General features: G+C 47.4%; 1 long non-coding RNA gene across 1 annotated transcript; it reads left to right on the top strand.

The window, feature by feature from the left end:
* The first annotated feature begins 1403 nt into the window (after positions 1–1403).
* On the top strand, positions 1404–13878 carry LOC311594311. The gene is made up of 4 exons (XR_014778044.1): positions 1404–1624; positions 7468–7615; positions 12854–13340; positions 13491–13878. It is a non-coding gene; the product is annotated as an uncharacterized lncRNA (long non-coding RNA).
* Positions 13879–16617: the final 2739 nt, after the last annotated feature.

The raw sequence follows: 16617 nt of genomic DNA on the forward strand, positions 1-16617 counted from the left end.
GACACAGACCTCGCTACTAACTGCACACCGTCAAATTGTTTGAACATTTCAAAGCTTTGAAAATCTAAGGCTTGGATTGCTTACTCAGAACTGGGTTCAAGGCCAGCCCCCTCTTTTGTGTCTGGAGTGGATACAGAGTAAATGGGCGGTGGGAGCGGGGGATGCTGAGTGTGTTCCGGAGTTTATCACTCCCTTACACTCCTTGTGCCTTTGTCATCTCTCTTCTGGCTTATTATCATCACTGCAGCCTCCGCCTTTCCGGAGGCTTCTCCATCCCTCGATCCTCAATTTATCTTCTTCTCCCGGAAGCAGTTGCTGCCCTCCTGGGGCAGATCATGCATTCTCTGTTCCTAGTGTGGACTTTCCTAATATCTCCCCCATCAGAACTGCCCAGGCCACTGTAAATGCAATAGAAAAACAAAAAAACAAAAAACAAAGAAGCAGACAACCAACTCATATTTGGCTGCCCATGGGCCAAGGACAAAGTGTTACTCCCAAAGACAAAAGGAGAAAGACTCCTGAACCAAATCATCACCACCAAATTAATTTAAGCAAGCAATTAATTAGAGGAAGTTTTTTTTTAATTCATACACATGGGCTGCCTCTCCCTAAGACAGGGTTTAAGAGGTCTGCCTTGGATATGAGGAAGACAGGCTTTTATAGCTCAGGAGTAGAGAGTTTTCTAATGGAAGATTTGGCAGGCAAAATAGGTGGGGGTGATGAAAGCAGAATATAAGCGTAATAAGACAGCTATAACAACAGTCACAAGTTGGTCAGAGGTGGTCATGTCGCCTTTAGAAAAAACAAAGAATTGCAAGACAGTTATGAACAATTTTTTGAAGCAAAGACATGATTTTTCCGTTCTTGGAACAGGTGCCATGTTGAGTTAAGCCATTTTGTGAAGGATTGGACACAGCCCAATCCTTGAGACACAGAGGTTTAACCATAAGCAGGAACGAAGCTGGTTTGTCTTTACTTATAAGATGGCTTTTAAGCCTAAGATGGAGACAGGCTGGCTCATCAAAAGATGCTGGGGAGGGCAATGGACAACTTGAGAGTTCCTGTCCTAAAACAAGTGGCCTGGTTTGTCTGGCTGTTTTGAGGCAGTAACTCGGATGTCCCAGGCTGACCTCAAATTCCTGAGCCTCGAGCCTCCCCAGTGCTGGGTATGTCCCACCACGTCCAGCAAAACAAGCATTTTAAAATAAGTTTTATGGCCTTTGAAAAATACTCAAGGAATGCCTGTTAATTAAATACCAACTAGAGAGAGGTTTGCCATGTTTAGAGTTCTCTGCTGAGCATCACCCAGCAGAGCTGAGATCTTAGCCGTTCTCAGCGGTGATGCTGTGGTAATTCTGGGTTCCTTCCAGTTTGGCCTGGTGTAGGGAATGTCTTTGTCCTCTTTTGGTTGGATGTGGCCACAGCATTGTTGCTAGTGAGCTGTGAGTTGTTGCCAAGCTCAAACCGCGCTACTGCCTGTCCAGCTCTCTCTAGAGCTTTGCTCCTTCTGTCTCAGCATCAGCAACAAGGAAAGGACCTTGTGGTCAGGTTTTCACAGTGTGACGATGTGGAGCAGTGACCTCAGCCGAGCTGCAGCGTTTATGGAATGGGACAGGACATAAAGGTCTGTGAAAAGTGAATTCACATTTATTTATTTATTTATTTGCTTGTTTGTTTGTGTGCACACATGTGCTACAGTCAAGCATGGACGTCAGCTTTGTGACCTACTGTGTGGGTCCTGGGGATGCAACTCAGGTCATCAGGCGTGGCGAGCACCCTGGGACTAAAGTGTTAGTGACTCTTACAGATAAACTAAACACATTTCACATTATGGCCTGGCCATGAGTCTTTGATGGGGAGATGGAATGTGACGGTTAAAAGCCGTGTGTGATTCGATGTCAAGTTGATAAGAAGCTGACTTGTAATGGTTAGTTTTGACAGCCAGTTTAGCGGAATTAGGGAAGATACAGAGCATTAATGAGGAATAACGGGTGTGTCTATAAATGTGTTTCCAGAGAGGCTTAACTGAGGAAGAAAGGTCCACCTTGAACGTGGGCGGTGCCATTCCATGGGCTGGGGTCCCGACCAAAAGTGGGGTGGCAGGTGGCGGGGTGGCAAATGTCTGTGTTCACCTCACACTGCTTGCCGACTATGGATGCAGTTTGACGAGCTGCCTCACACTCCTGCCCCTGTTTTCCTCCCCCAGGGACTGTCTCTTCAAACAGTGAGCCAAAATAAGCCCTTTCTCCCTTAAGCCACTTCTTACCAAGTACTTTGTCGCGGCAAAAGTGACTAACACTGTGATGGACAGATGAGTTCACTGACTCACTTACGCTAATGCTTTCACAGCACAGATGTCTGCCCTCGCCATGTCACACCGCCTATGTACACATAATTTTACTTGATCCTTAGACCCCGTCAATGCTATAAAGACATGTTAAGGAACGGCTGAGATTAAAAGCTTGGGGGCTGGAGCAGTGGCTCAGAGGTTAAGAGCACAGTCTGTTCTTCCAAATGTTCTGAGTTCAATTCCCAGCACCCACATGGTGGCTCACAACCATCTATAGTTAGATCTGGTGCCCTCTTCTGGCCTGCAGGTGTACATGCAAGCAGAGCGCTCAGGCATAACATAAATAAATGAATCTTTATAGAAATAAAATAAAAGCTTGTACTGCCCCTCGCTGGCTGTGTATACAGTCGTGTATACACACTTATCTGTGTGTCCATTCCATCAAGTGTGACAAGGAACACAGAGATGCCATGACGTACAGGAGGGATTTGGGTTTGCACTTCCCTGATGGCTAAAGAAGTTGGTCGTTTTCTTTTCATGTAATTATTGGTCACTTTTGCTCTTTCTGAGTTCTTTCTATATTCTGGGTACTAGTCCTCTGTCGGATGAGTAGCTTGTAGACATCACTGGCAATCACTGAGGAAAGTAAGATGCTGGAGAGGGAGAAAGGGAAAGAGCTCTTACACCCCGCTTCTGGGTGTAGCCACTCAGAAATACATATGGGATTTCCCTCAAACAATTAAAACTAGAACTTCCACAAGGTAGCTCTCACAGCCCCGGGCACACGCCGGAAGGAAGCTAAGGCAGCGGGTGTTATGGCTACCTGCCTGTCAGTGATCACCACAGCACTACTCACAGCAGCCAAGCCATGAAGGCAGCCTGAGTGTCCACCGGTGTGTGAGTGGATGGACACAATGCGGAACAGCAGGTATGGTGACTCACACTGATACCTGCAACAGTCAGGAGGTGGAAGCAGGAGGATTGCCACAAGTTCAAGGCAACTTGGATTACATCGTAGCCCAGGGTAGCCTGGGCTGTGGAATGATACTTTGTGTCAGAAGCTTAACATAAGAAAGTGGGAAGGGGGCTGGAGAGATGGCTCGGAGGTTAAGAGCACAGTCTGTTCTTCCAAAGGTCATGAGTTCAAATGCCAGCTACCATATGGCACAACCATCTATCCTGAGATCTGGTGCCCTCTGCTGGCCTGCAGGTGTACATGCGGGCAGAACACTGTATACATAATAAATAAATAAATCTTTTTTTAAGTGGGAAGGAAGAAAATATGGAATACATATACAATGAAATGTTATTCAGTCATAAGGAATGAAATCATTTCATTTGAAGGAAAATGGGCAGAAGTGGAGATTATCTTGTTAAGTGAAATAAGCCAGGTTCAGAAAAACAAACATCACGTTTTCTCTCATATGTGGAATTTAAAGAAGAAAATAAAAACGGCACAAATGTTGAACAGGAACTATTAGGGAAGCTAAAAGCGACTGCAGGAAACATATGAGAAAGTGGTGGGGATGAATATGTTCAAAATATACTGTACACCAGATGGAAATGTCACAATAAAACCTACTACTTTACACAATCAATATACCCCAGTAATATATATAGTAAATAAAGCACCTGAGAGGGTGTGCACAGATCACACACAAACAGTGTGATACCATATGTGAGAGAACTGAGGGAGCACGTATTTTGGCATTTCAAGGGATTTCAGAACCCAACCATATTTACGTCATGTCTAGATTACCTATAACTCCTAATACAGTGTAAATCTCAAATATGTCGTTCTCGAATGTATTTGTTTAGAAACAACCAGAAAAGGCAGTCTGCACCAGTAAGGATACATTTTCTCAGAACATTTTTGCCGTGCAGTGGGTGAGCTCCACAGATGAGGTCCTGGGGGGGAAATTAGATGTACCCTCTTACCGCGTGCCTTCTGCTGGCTTTCGGTTATGAATACAAAGAGGCAAACACAGAAGTCGGCCGAAGCTGCTTTAATGAAGCTCAGGGAAGCGCTGAGGTGTGGCTGTGGCCCTTAGAGTGCTATCTGAAATTCTGTGAAAACTCTGGCACGTTCTTGGCCTTCACGCAGCACAGTCGGCCGCTCCAGCACAGGATGTAGATGGTCTCGCTCTCGAAGCACTCGTCGCGGCAGACACCCAGGGACTTCCAACACTTTTCAGTGCTCCCTGTTCCAGAAGCAGAAGCAAGGACACCTGCATCAGCCGTGAGGTTCCAGGCAGAGGCCAGAGGCCCAGGCAATAAAAGGGACCTCATACCATCTCACACCCTCTACGGACAGCTCCATACCAAATCCCAGCCCTTCAGAAACGCTCCCTCTTGGGAGCTGTAGTGAGCCACCAGGCTTAACCAGCGCGGTGAGTTATGAGGTTAACAATATGAACCATCAGAATCTATAGACCTGGACTTAAAAAATCTGTGTCCCAAGCTTGAGCTGGTGGCTTTCCTTCTTAAGAATCTGTTTGCTCTTTTCTTCAAGATGTAGCTGTCCCAGAGAGCTGTGGTGACAAATGACGTAGACAGTGTAGCTCAGTCGGTGCTTGCCTAGCATGCTTAAAGCCCTAAGCTCCAGCCCTAGCATAGCATAGACTGTGCATGGTAGCCCATATCTACCATGAGTAGGGGCAGGAGGGACCAAGAGTTCAAGAGCATCCTCAGCCACACATGGTGAGTTCGAGACCAGCTTCAGCTAAGTGAGACCTTGTCTCCAAAAAAAAAAAAAAAAAAAAAAAAAAAGGAAAATTAAAATGGAAATAAAATTAATTTTATACAAATTAGTTAATTTGTATAAAAACACTAATGTTAAATAAATCCAGCTATGAAAGAAAAGAACCTCACCAGAGACTGAGCAACCCAAGTTACTTTACGAGGGGTAAAAACTGAGCTAGAAGGAACACATTAGGAAATAATGAAAGCTAATGGCTTAAGAGAAATGCAAAGTGGAAAGTATATTTCAATAAAGAAGAAAAGACCCACAGTTGCTCAAAATGCAGGGAATTAATGACCATTAAAAATCCTGGCCCAGGGGTTGGAGAGATGGCTCAGAAGCTAAGAGCACGGACTGCTCTCCCAGAGGTCCTGAGTTCAATTCCCAGCAACCGCATGGTGGCTCCCAACCACCTATAATGTGATCTAATGCCCTCTTCTGGAGTGCAGGCATACGTGCAGGTAGAGCATTGTATATACAATAATAAATAAATAAATCTTTTTTTTTTTAATCCTGGCCCAGTTACTGTATCTCCAATACAATCCATCCACACAGGAAACAGCACATTAGAGAACTGGAAAGACAGGAAGAGGAGGCAGAGGACACCGGCTGCTAAATAGTGTCTTCCAGACATGACTGGGATGCTGTGCCCGTGAAACCCTAACGATCCGGATACATAAATAAGACCTACATGACCACACCAGTAGACAGACACGGGTGCAGAGGGGAAATCTCACAGGGTGCCACCCACCAGATGAAGATCTACAGGCTGCTGAAAGAGGGAGAGCCAGTTTTCTCCAGAAATTAGCTCCCTGATAAGTTTCTCCAAGTGGTCAGCCCTAAACACACATACATATGAGCATCACTGTATTAATGAATTCAGTAGACTACATACATATATGCATACACATACACGCACACACGCACGTGCACACACCTACACACACATGCTCACAAGAAGTCAGGTTATACTAAAACTTGTTGACAATAATGCTTCATGCCGGAATAAAGATTGGTGTCACGTATTTAAGCTACTCAGGGCTTCCAAGGATGAAGGACAACAGCGGACTGTCAACACCTGAAACTGTACAAATATTGCCTCCATGTGTAACAGGGAAAGAGCTTCAGACTAGCAAATTAGACACAGAATGAAGTGTTAAGTACACAGGGCTAAGGCTAGAGAGATAGTTCAGCGGTTGGGAGAACTGACTGTTCTTCCAGAGGACCTGGGTTCAATTCCCAGCACCGACATGGCAGCTCGCAACTGTCTGTAACTCCAAAATCTGACACCCATAGACATACAATGCACATAAAATAAAAATAAATAAAATTTTAAAAATACACAGGGCTATAGGACTCTAACTAAATGACAGATTGAAATCAAGCCACCAGGACTCAGTGACAGAGTGTCTGTCCAGCATGAACCACAAAAATGTGAAAATAAAATGACTGCATAAAAGACTCGGTGGCCACACACCCTGATAAAAGTGCCACACGGCACAACATAAAGATGGAAGTGTCCTAGGAATGTGTGCAGAAGTTTTCAGTGGCTTGAGAACATGTTACTGTAGAGGTATTTGTGGTAAGAGACAGTGAAAGGATGGAATAGGGTTTAGGCTGTCATTCCTAGCAGGCCAGGTGTGGACTCAGTGGCAGAGCTCTTCCCTAACACCCGTGAGGCCCTGCGTTCCATCCCCACCACTGCAAAAAGAAAAAAAAAAAATAATAAAGCAATTCAGAGTAGGCTGTGAATTTAAATCAGAAGCACCATTACGAATTCGTGGGTGCTTTTTTTTTTTTTTTTTAAAGATTTTTCCAAAGCTTAGAACCACTGGCCAGCCAATAGGAATTAGAAATTGGAATTGTGGAGACCATTTTTGGTCAAGAAACTACAAAACAAGCCTGAAGCATCCTATCACATAAGAGACTGAGTAAGCTCTCAAAGACAAGAAAGACTGTATCACAAACATCAGCACCTCAGATCGAAGACTTCCAGGCCTGAAGACTAGGACCTCGTACTGCAAGAGTGATGATGGTAGCAATAGATTTAACGTGTGGCTTAGAACAATTAGTCTAATCTCTGTGAGTTCAAATCCAGCCTGGTCTATAAAGTGAGTTCTTGGACAGCCAGTGTTGTTACACAGAGAAACTCTGTCTCAAAAAAACCCAAACAACAACAACAAATGAAAAACCAAACATTTAAAAAGCACAAAAACACTAGTCTAAAATAAATCATATTTAACTGAGTACCAGTGTACCCACTGTCTCCTGCATCCAGCTGTTATTGAGGGTCGAGGAAAGGGGAGGATGAAGGTAAAGACCCTGGAGGCCTCACTCTTCCTCCAAGCTAGCACTGTATCGCAAATCATAAGGTGCAATTGGCTGCCAGATTCTATGCAATCCCTGCACCCCTAACTTCCAACTCTCCTCCCGGCAGGATGGAAGTTCCTGGTCCTCTCTGACAAATTACAGAAAACAAAGAAGCTACCCTCGCTGCACACCAAAATTTCAGCGTGCCCTGTCCTGACCTTTCTACCGAATTTGGTACATAAAAATTGGAAATTAGGACACCGAAACACAGAGAAGTAAGTCGCCTTGCAGGTTTTAACCCAAGATCTGAGGCTCTTCCCGCGGCCTCATACCCACCCGACCATGAACCCAGACCCGCTCTCCCACTCCGCCCCTGCTCTGGAGGGGTCTAGGTTACCTGGAAAGACCTGGGACTGAAGCAACAGCAGAGCCATAATCAACCCTGCAGTCTTCATGGCTTTAGGAAATCCAGGTATTGACTTGTGTCTAGCAAAGTACAAGGACCAGTGAGAGCTCTGGATCCCTGCGCCTTGTAATCGGCTGGGACACGTGTCCTCAGAGGCCCACGGGGACAGTCTGACACCACCCCCCACCCCCCCACCCCCCCCACCCCCCCACCCCCACCCCCCCACCCCCCCCACCCCCCCCACCCCCCCACCCCCCCCACCCCCCGCCATCTCTAGGCCTCCACACCCACAGCACTGACCACATGCTCCTAAGCTGACACTCCCTTATCCGCTCAAGGACCAGCAAGATTTGACTCCTACAATGGCCGGGCATATCACTGTAAGTATATGTCAGTCTTTCTCAAAAAGCCAACACGGAACGCTCTGCTCTGCTCTGGAGGCAAAGGAACGTATGAGCCCCCACGCATAACTGAGAAACCGTTCGTAGCTGATGCCTGCTGCAGGAGGAGAGAGAGTCAGTTTTCTCTAAGACTGTGGCCCCTAGTCGACTGTTTGCGCTCCACTGAATGGCCTCGAATCCATGAGTCTACAGGCACCACAAGTTGGACTGTTTGAGTTCTGTTTAAGAAGCTGGGGTGGGGGGAGCAGGGGGCTGGGGGGGGGATGGCTCAGTGGTTAAAATCACTGGCTGCTCTTCCAGAGGAATCCACTTAAGTTCCCAGAATCCACATGGCAGCTCACAACTGTCATCAATTCCAGTTCCAGAGGGTCCAATGCCTTCTTTTGGCCTCTGTGGTGCACGTGGTGCACGTGGTGCACAGACGTACGTGCAGACAGAACACGCACACCCACACAATAATTTTTTTAATAAAGACAGACACGGAGTTGGGAGGAAGGTAGGGGGTGGAAGATGAAGCTGAGAAAAGTTAGGGGAGCCGGGCTGTGGTGGCGCACGCCTTTAATCCTAGCACTTGGGAGGCAGAGGCAGGTGGATCGCTGTGAGTTCGAGGCCAGCCTGGTCTACAAAGAGAGTCCAGGACAGCCAAGGCTACACAGAGGAACCCTGTCTCAGAAAAAAAAAAATAAGAAAGAAAGAAAAGAAAAGTTAGGGGAAGGAATAGGAGGTAGATATGCCCAAAACACATTGTATGCATAGATAAAATGTTCAAAGAATTGATTACAATATTATGTGTAAAATGTTACTTCATTTAAAAACACTCAACATTTACCATGCTCTACAAAGTCTTACAGTGATAGTTCATCCAGTAACGCGCTTGCCACACAAGCTTGAGGTCCCAAGTATGATATAAAAGGGGCAGAATTATATAAAATTATATAAAAGAGGCAGAAGCAGGGTGGACCCTTATGAGTTTGAGGGTCTACATATGGAGTTCGAGGACAGCCAGGGCTACATAGGACATAGCTGCCTAAACAAAATAAATAAATAAAAGTGGGCCTGGTGATAATACATTTATAATCCCTGGGCTGGGAAAATGGAGACTCAGGAGCGCTGGTGCGCACTGGCCGGCCAGCCTGGCTTAATCAGCTCACCCCGGGACAATGAGAGGCCTTGTCTCAAAACACAAGGTGATGGCTATTGAGAAATGACACCTCAGCTTGACCTCTGCCTCCACACATACAATCGCATATATCCAAACACAGCTGTCGTGATCCTTACATAGCTTAGATGAGCCACTTTTTTTTTTTAATTTTTTTTAAAAGAAATGTTAGCTGGCAAGGTGGCACAGGCTTTTAATCCCCAAATTTGAGAGGCAGAGGCAGGTGGATCTACACAGCAAGTTCTAAAACAGCCAAGACTTCAAAGAGAGAAGAGAGACCTTGTCTCAAACAAACTAAGAAGAGCTGTTTTATTTTTTAATTATATGCGCACATGTTCTTTTGTGTCATCATGCGCAGGGGAACGCAGTTGCCCCTGGAGGCATTAGATACAGTGGAGCTGCAGTTACAGGCAGTTGGCGGGCACCATGTGGGTACTGGACACTGACCCCAGGTCCTCCGGAAGAGCAATATACACTCTTAACTGATGAGCCATCACCTCAACCCAGATTAGCTCCTTTCTTCTGTTGCACTTTTCCAGTTTGGGAACTAAGGAGGAGAGGACATCGCCTGCATTTTCAGCAGTTTGTGTCTGTCAGGATAGTCTCTGTCAAAGAAAAGTGCTCCTGCAGCCTGAAATGTTCACCTTTAGGAAGAATTTTGGCATTGAAGCCTAGAAACACAGAGTTGAAATTAGTCAGCCCACTGCCCCAGCTGTACTGCTTGGTTGTGTGACTTAGAATGAACCATATTCTCTCTAGGACTCAGTCTTACCAGTGAGCAGATGAGAGCCCGGGGCCTAGAACAGTCAACCCAACCCACGCTGGCTCCCAGGCGGGTCACTCGAGATACACGGAAAATGAATGGCTAAGCAAATCTAAGGTTTTGCCACCAATGTAGGCCAAACTAATTGGGCCTAGAGCCCCAGGGCCGTGATCATGAATCTGTCATCTCTTTACAATCTCCTTACTTTGGCTGCCGCATCCCAGTTGCCATGGAGATCCGGGTAAAGGTTTTTGAGAAAGGTACCCTAGCCTGGATATCTTTCTGGACAAACCACAGACCGTTCTTTATTACCACAGCTCATGGCAGCCTCGGCTCGCTTCTCAGAGCTAACTTCACAGAATTTTAATTCTGTCTACAAGGTGTGTGTGTGTGTGTGTGTGTGTGTGTGTGTGTGTGTGTGTGTGTGTCTGATCTTGGTTTTCAACTTGACACACTTGCGACAAGAGGACCCCAGTGAGGACCTGCCTCCATCAGACAGCCTGTGGGGTCTCAGCGTCGGTTCCTGCCTCCAGGTCCCGGCCTTGAACTCCCGCCTTGGCTTCCCTCAGTACTGGGCAGCAATCTGAAAGCCAAACAAACCCTTCCCAAGTTGCTTTTGGTCATGGTTTATTATAGCGAGAGAAAACTAACTAGGATAAAGTGGTCTTGAGTTTGCTCTGCCCTAGACCCCAGAAGAGGTCCTTGGCTCTTGTGCTCCCACAGAGAAAAATTCAGATGGGACCCAGCAGGACGGAAAGTAGCCAGGGCTTTCATTAACTCAGCCAGGAAAACCACAATGCACTCTTTAGAACCAGAGCCAGCTGAGCCGGGCAGGCATGGGGCTTATGTCTCTCTTCTCTCTGTCCCCTCTCCCCTGTGCCTCCTCCAGGGCAGACACTTCCAGGAAATGGGTGTGCTCTTTTTGGCACACCCTATTTTACCCAGAAGTCAGTCTGTCTGTTATAAGTAAACATGCATGATTTGATAATAGATACAAGTTTTTAAGTGGCCCCTAAAATTGCAAAGCTCACCAGAGGAAAGGGTGGGTACGCACCTCCCTGGTGAGGCCTCCCTGGAGCTGGGGTGAGTGAACTAGACAGAGTCCACCACCATTGACTGTTCTTCATATCTTGTTTGGGGCCTTGAGCTGGACCTGGCAGAGAGGCCACCATGACTTGTCTTTACATTCTGTTGTGTTCACTGCCACCACCTGCCTTTTTGGCCCAACCGAAGTAACGTAACCAGGGTGGCAGTGGGGTACTGTTAGTCTCTCCTGACACTAACCCCCTGTCTAACCAACATCCTCCCATCCTGGGTCCCTGAAATAATCAGGAGTAACTTGTAAGGTTCTAGAACCTTCTTAGTCTTACTCCTTCCTGCTGGGCAGACTTGACTGGTGCGCAGATATTTTTAAGTTCTTTTACGAGGTCGTTCTTTGTCTTTCAAAAGCCTAAGAATTACAGAACGTTCCGTTCCAGCGAGCCCCAAGCGGCACAACGGCTTCCGATGACCTTGGATGTCAACTATCTCATGAGAAATGGCAGGAGGGCAGCGCAGAGCTAAGCATCTTTGTACATTCATCCTGAGATTGCAGCTTGGGAAACAAGTGGCATTGGCTCTCCTGGAGAGCTGGGGCAGATAGCAAGTGGCTACATTCTCCTTCAGGGCCAAGGGAAGAAGGAGCAGAAAGACTCCAGCGGTGCAGGCTGGACAGGAGACTCACTGCTGAGTCCGGGAATGGCAGCTGAGCCCAGAGTGCATGCGTAGCCTCTTTATTCTGTGCCTGGATTTGTCCAGACAATGAGCTACCACAGCCTGCTGCACTATTCCTTGGGAATGAGGATGGATAACAAACAACAAACAAGCTGGGGTGGTGGTGGCGCATGCCTTTAATCCCAGCACTCGAGAGGCAGAGGCAGGTGGATCACTGCGAGTTCGAGGCCAGCCTGGTCTACAAAGCAAGTCTAGGATAGACAAGGCTACCCAGGAAACCTTGTCTCGAAAAAAGAAAGAAACAGCAAACAGTCCTTTCACTTCCTATGGATTTTTGAATCAGTTAAGCACACGGTTTTTTAAATTTTTCTTAAATCCTGTCTGTTTTTATGTGTATGGATGTTTTGCTGGAATATATGTCTGGCCAACATATGCATGGCAGTCTGTGTCCCGGGAAGGCTGAATGTCCAGGAAAAGGGTGTGCAGCACCCCGCGAGGGCTGAATGTCTAGGAAAGGGGTGTGCTCTTCTTGGAAGCCCACATTACCCAGAAGTCCTTCTGCTGTAGATGTATTTATACAACGCAAGAATATAGACAAGATTTAAGCAGCTCCTAAAATTGCAAAGTTCCCTAGGGGAAAAGGTAACTGTCCTCGGGTCATGCTCCCCTGGTGAAGTGATCCCTGGAGCTGGTTTCAGCTGAACCAGACAGAGTCCACCGCCAGCTACTGTACTGTTTGTGGGTAAGGGGGTTGACCTGGCCTAGCCAGGGACACTGCCACCACCATTAGGACTTCATGTCCTGAGATTTTTTTGGGGGCGGGGGGATGAAGCTATTAGTCAGTCCCCTGGCACCATCCTCCTGCTTAACACTGGGTTGTTCAGAGCTTGCAAGGGGCTGGCTTTATAATATCACACATTAGCAGTCGATGACCCGTATGCCAATATTTATTCAAGATTTTTATGATGCTGCAGAAACGCTCTCTTCTAGTGACATATTTGTCTGGAGTTAGAGATGAAGGCCGCTGAGATGGGGCAGGCAACATTTAACTTTTTTTTTTCTTCTTTGTAGGTAATCTTGGTGGTCACAGGCATGCAGGTGAATGCAGCAAGAGATTGGCTTATAGAATTGCTTACCCAGAAGGAAGGAAGAACAAGAGCCTGGCTATTCCCACTGCTCGGTCATCATGAGCGGCCAAAGATGCTTATGTTATCTAGACTTCACATCCCTGTGACACGATACCGGAGAGGGAGAAGATGCTACTTTTGGTCCAACACTTCAGCAGTTTCCATCAGTTGTTTCTGAGCCACAGTGAGATGGAGCGTCATGGCGAGGGGCAATAGCAAAGCTGCTCATGTTGTAGCTGTCAGAAAGCGGAGCGAAAGAGAACACCAAGTGAGCTGACTTTGCCCTTTGGGTCCTGGCCTATGGAGTGGTGCTACCCATATTCAGGGCGTGTCCACCCTCTGTAGTCCTCTCTGGGCGTACCCTCAACAGACACATTCAGAGGTGTGCTCCGCTAGTCACTGGGACACTTCTCAATCCACTCAAGTTGACGGTGAGTGTGACCGTCAAAGACATAGCATGGCCTTGTAATAATAAACTTGAAACGATGGTCTGTTTGTTTCCCTGGGGCTGCCTGCTAGTCAACATACCACAATGGAGCACTTTGTTAAAACAGATTTCCTCTTTCCCCACTGTCCTGCAGGCTACAAGTTCAAAATCAAAATGGTGCTAATGCTGGGTCCTCCAGAGACACAGAGGGCACATGTGCTCTGTCTGTGCTGCTCTCCTGGCTCCTTGCTGCTGCTGACCCTTGGCACATCTCAGCTTACAGAGGCACAGTTTCAACCCTGCCTCCATCGTCACATAACATACTCTTGTATTTCTGTCCAAATTGCCTTCTCCTTGTAAGGACACCAGGCAAGCACCTTTGCATTATTTGGGTATTGCCAAGCACCCTGCCAAAAGGATGCAGCAGCCTGCTGTTTATAATAAAAGGATTGCTCTCTATTCTAAAACAAATGTCTCTGGGGTTGGGACTGGGGGTTAGGAGCATGTGCAGATCTTGCAGAGGACTCAGACTCAGTTCCCAGCATCCATGCCAGGCAAATCACAACCTTCAGGAAGTTCAGCTCCAGGGGATCCAAGCCCTCACCTGGCCTCCTCGGGCACTATACTCGTGTGCACAAAGCCATGCGCACACACATACGCATACGCTTACTGGGACAAATCAAATCTTTTTCTTAACTTCTGGGATCATTGATAAAATAATACTCCTGCTAATTTCATAGCAGAAAGTGGTACCACCTTGTCACTTAAATGTGTTTTCTTTGATTCTTGGTCAGGCGGAAAGTGGCCTTTCTCCCTGTCAGTGAGTAGGCCGTGGTGTCCGAGGTGTGCCTGGAGGTGTTCACACGGCAGCTTCCTCTGCCCCCTTCCCAGGTCCTTCGTTCCTTGTAACTGAGAGGACCCACCACACTTATACTCAGCTAGGACTTTTTTTTTTAAAGGAACAATAGCACATGAATATGCAAGACGTGGCCCAAGAGGGGAGTGTGGCTTTCAAGGTGCCACCATGTCGCTGGGCACTGAGTGTTGATGGAAGCTCTGTGCTCTAAGGGTTGCAGAGACTGGCTGACTGACCTCAAGAGTCTGTGGGTGAAAATGCAACTGCCCTGCCCTGAGTGGGAGCTGAAATCCTTGGGTTGTTACATCCGCTTGCTCTCTGCATCACGTCCACACCTACAGAACCCTATAAACTGGTGGGTGAATGGACCCCCATGGTTATCTGCTCCAAGCCCTTCATGAAACACATTGAAACCCAGAAAAAAAGTGCATCTTCTAGGGATGTGGCACTTGCCTGCTATGCATGAAGCCCTAGGTTTAGCACCGCGGAGAAGGGGAAGACGAAGATGATAAAGGAGGAGGAAGGGGAGGAAAAGGACGAAAGACTCTTCCAATATCACATAAGAACGGGAGAGATGGCTCAGCAGCTAAGGATGCCCATAGCTGGTGCGAAGGGACTGGGCTCAGTCGCCAGCATCCATGTGGAGGGTAAAGGCATTACAGCCATCCACAGCCCCAGGGGATTTTTCAGGCCTTCAAGTACACCTGCACTCACATGCACACACACACACACACACACACACACACACACACACACACACACACACTTAAAAGTAAAACTTTTTTTTTTAATTAAACTAGTAGGAGGGCTGAGGATATGACTCAGTTGCCTGAGTAACTGCTTAGAACACTCAAGGCCCTGAGTTTAGCCACCAGTGAGCCCTTTATAAAACCAGCCATGACAGCACACGCTGACGGAAGCAGGAAGATCAGAAGTTCAAGGTCACCTTCAGCTACATAGAGAGATCATGGCCAGCCTTGGCTACATGAGGCATGTCTCCAAAAAAAAGGTGTGAGGGGAGCTAAGAGAGGGTGATGGGGAGAGACATAATATTCATCAGATGTTCCAAGGGTTCGTTTTAAAATATTTTCCAAAATGAAGACTAGGTTTGTAGAAAGGGTATTGCTAGTCACTGAGCACGTTCAATACCAAACTTCTACCGGTACCCAGACATCCTTAAGGAGTAATGCCAGGGCTGGGCATGGTGGCCCACGCCTTTAATCCCAGCACTCGGGAGGCAGAGGCAGGTGGATTACTGTGATTTCGAGGCCAGCCTGGTCTACAAAGTGAGTCCTGGACAGCCAAGGCTACACAGAGAAACCCTGTCTCAAGAAACCAAAAAAAAAAAAAAAAAAAAAAAAAAGAGGAATGCCAGGGCCACCTGTCCCCCACACTCTAACATTCCCCTTTGTGATATTTTGTAGCGTGCCCTGGCAGGTAGGAGGCCCTGACTAGGATGACATCCTCCTACTTCTCAGCGTCCTTCCCCTTTTACATTTTAATGACCTTTGGGGACTGCAGTCATCCGAAGTGGTAGCCATTGTGCTCTGACATTGTCACTGGTGAGAGGTGGTAAGGACAAGGTGCAGGTTTCCGCTGTTTCTCGCAGTTCCCTGTTTAGTAACAGGTCTCCTTCCCCACTTCCGGCCTGCTGACCAAAGTAACCCCAGAGGCCAGGCCCACCACTAACTGCTTCTCTGTGACCGCCACCAACAGTCATTGGTAGCCAGGGCGGAGCTGGGGGGGGGGGGGGGGAGGGGAGTGAGGAGTGAGGGGGGGTGTGAGGCGGGGGAGCTGAGAATGTCTGTACCTCTTCCCTTCGCAGTCCTGGGGTGGCCTCAGTTCTTGGCCCATCACCCACGGAAATGAGCTAATGCTTTTTCAGCTCCTCGAACAATTAAGTTGAGGCTAGTTTTTTGTTTTTTTTTTTTTTACCAATGATTCCTTATTCCGTGATGCTGAGGGTGGCTGTTCTCTTCACAGGAAGAGAAGCGGCTGCGGGCCACCACGGTAGAGCTGTAGGACTGGCCACTGGATCCCTTCCCTGACCGTCTCTTAGTCCCTTCCTTGTAAAACTTCTTGAAGGAATTACCAGACACCCAGGACCCCGTGCTCTCGTCTACCTTTGTGTAAATCCCGGGCAGCCCACTGTCCCAATATTTTTCTGTCCCCACGGTTGGTTTGGTCGCTATCTTATCTTGTAAGCTCCACCACGCTTTGGTTCCCTTGACCTTCTATCTATACCAGGAGGGTCCCGTCAGGAAGTAGAACTCACGGAAATAACAGAGACCGAGGATAGTTAATGGAGGGAATTGCTTACTTTGGCTGCAAAGTTGAGAAACAAGGACTCTGAAGAACGCACTACCAACTGCAGAAGCAGCCACCTCGCTCCCGCCAAGGGAGCTAAAGAAACGAAAACGTTCAG

This window comes from Acomys minous (assembly GCF_964271855.1).
Source record: "Acomys minous genome assembly, chromosome: 3".
Taxonomy (NCBI): domain Eukaryota; kingdom Metazoa; phylum Chordata; class Mammalia; order Rodentia; family Muridae; genus Acomys; species Acomys minous.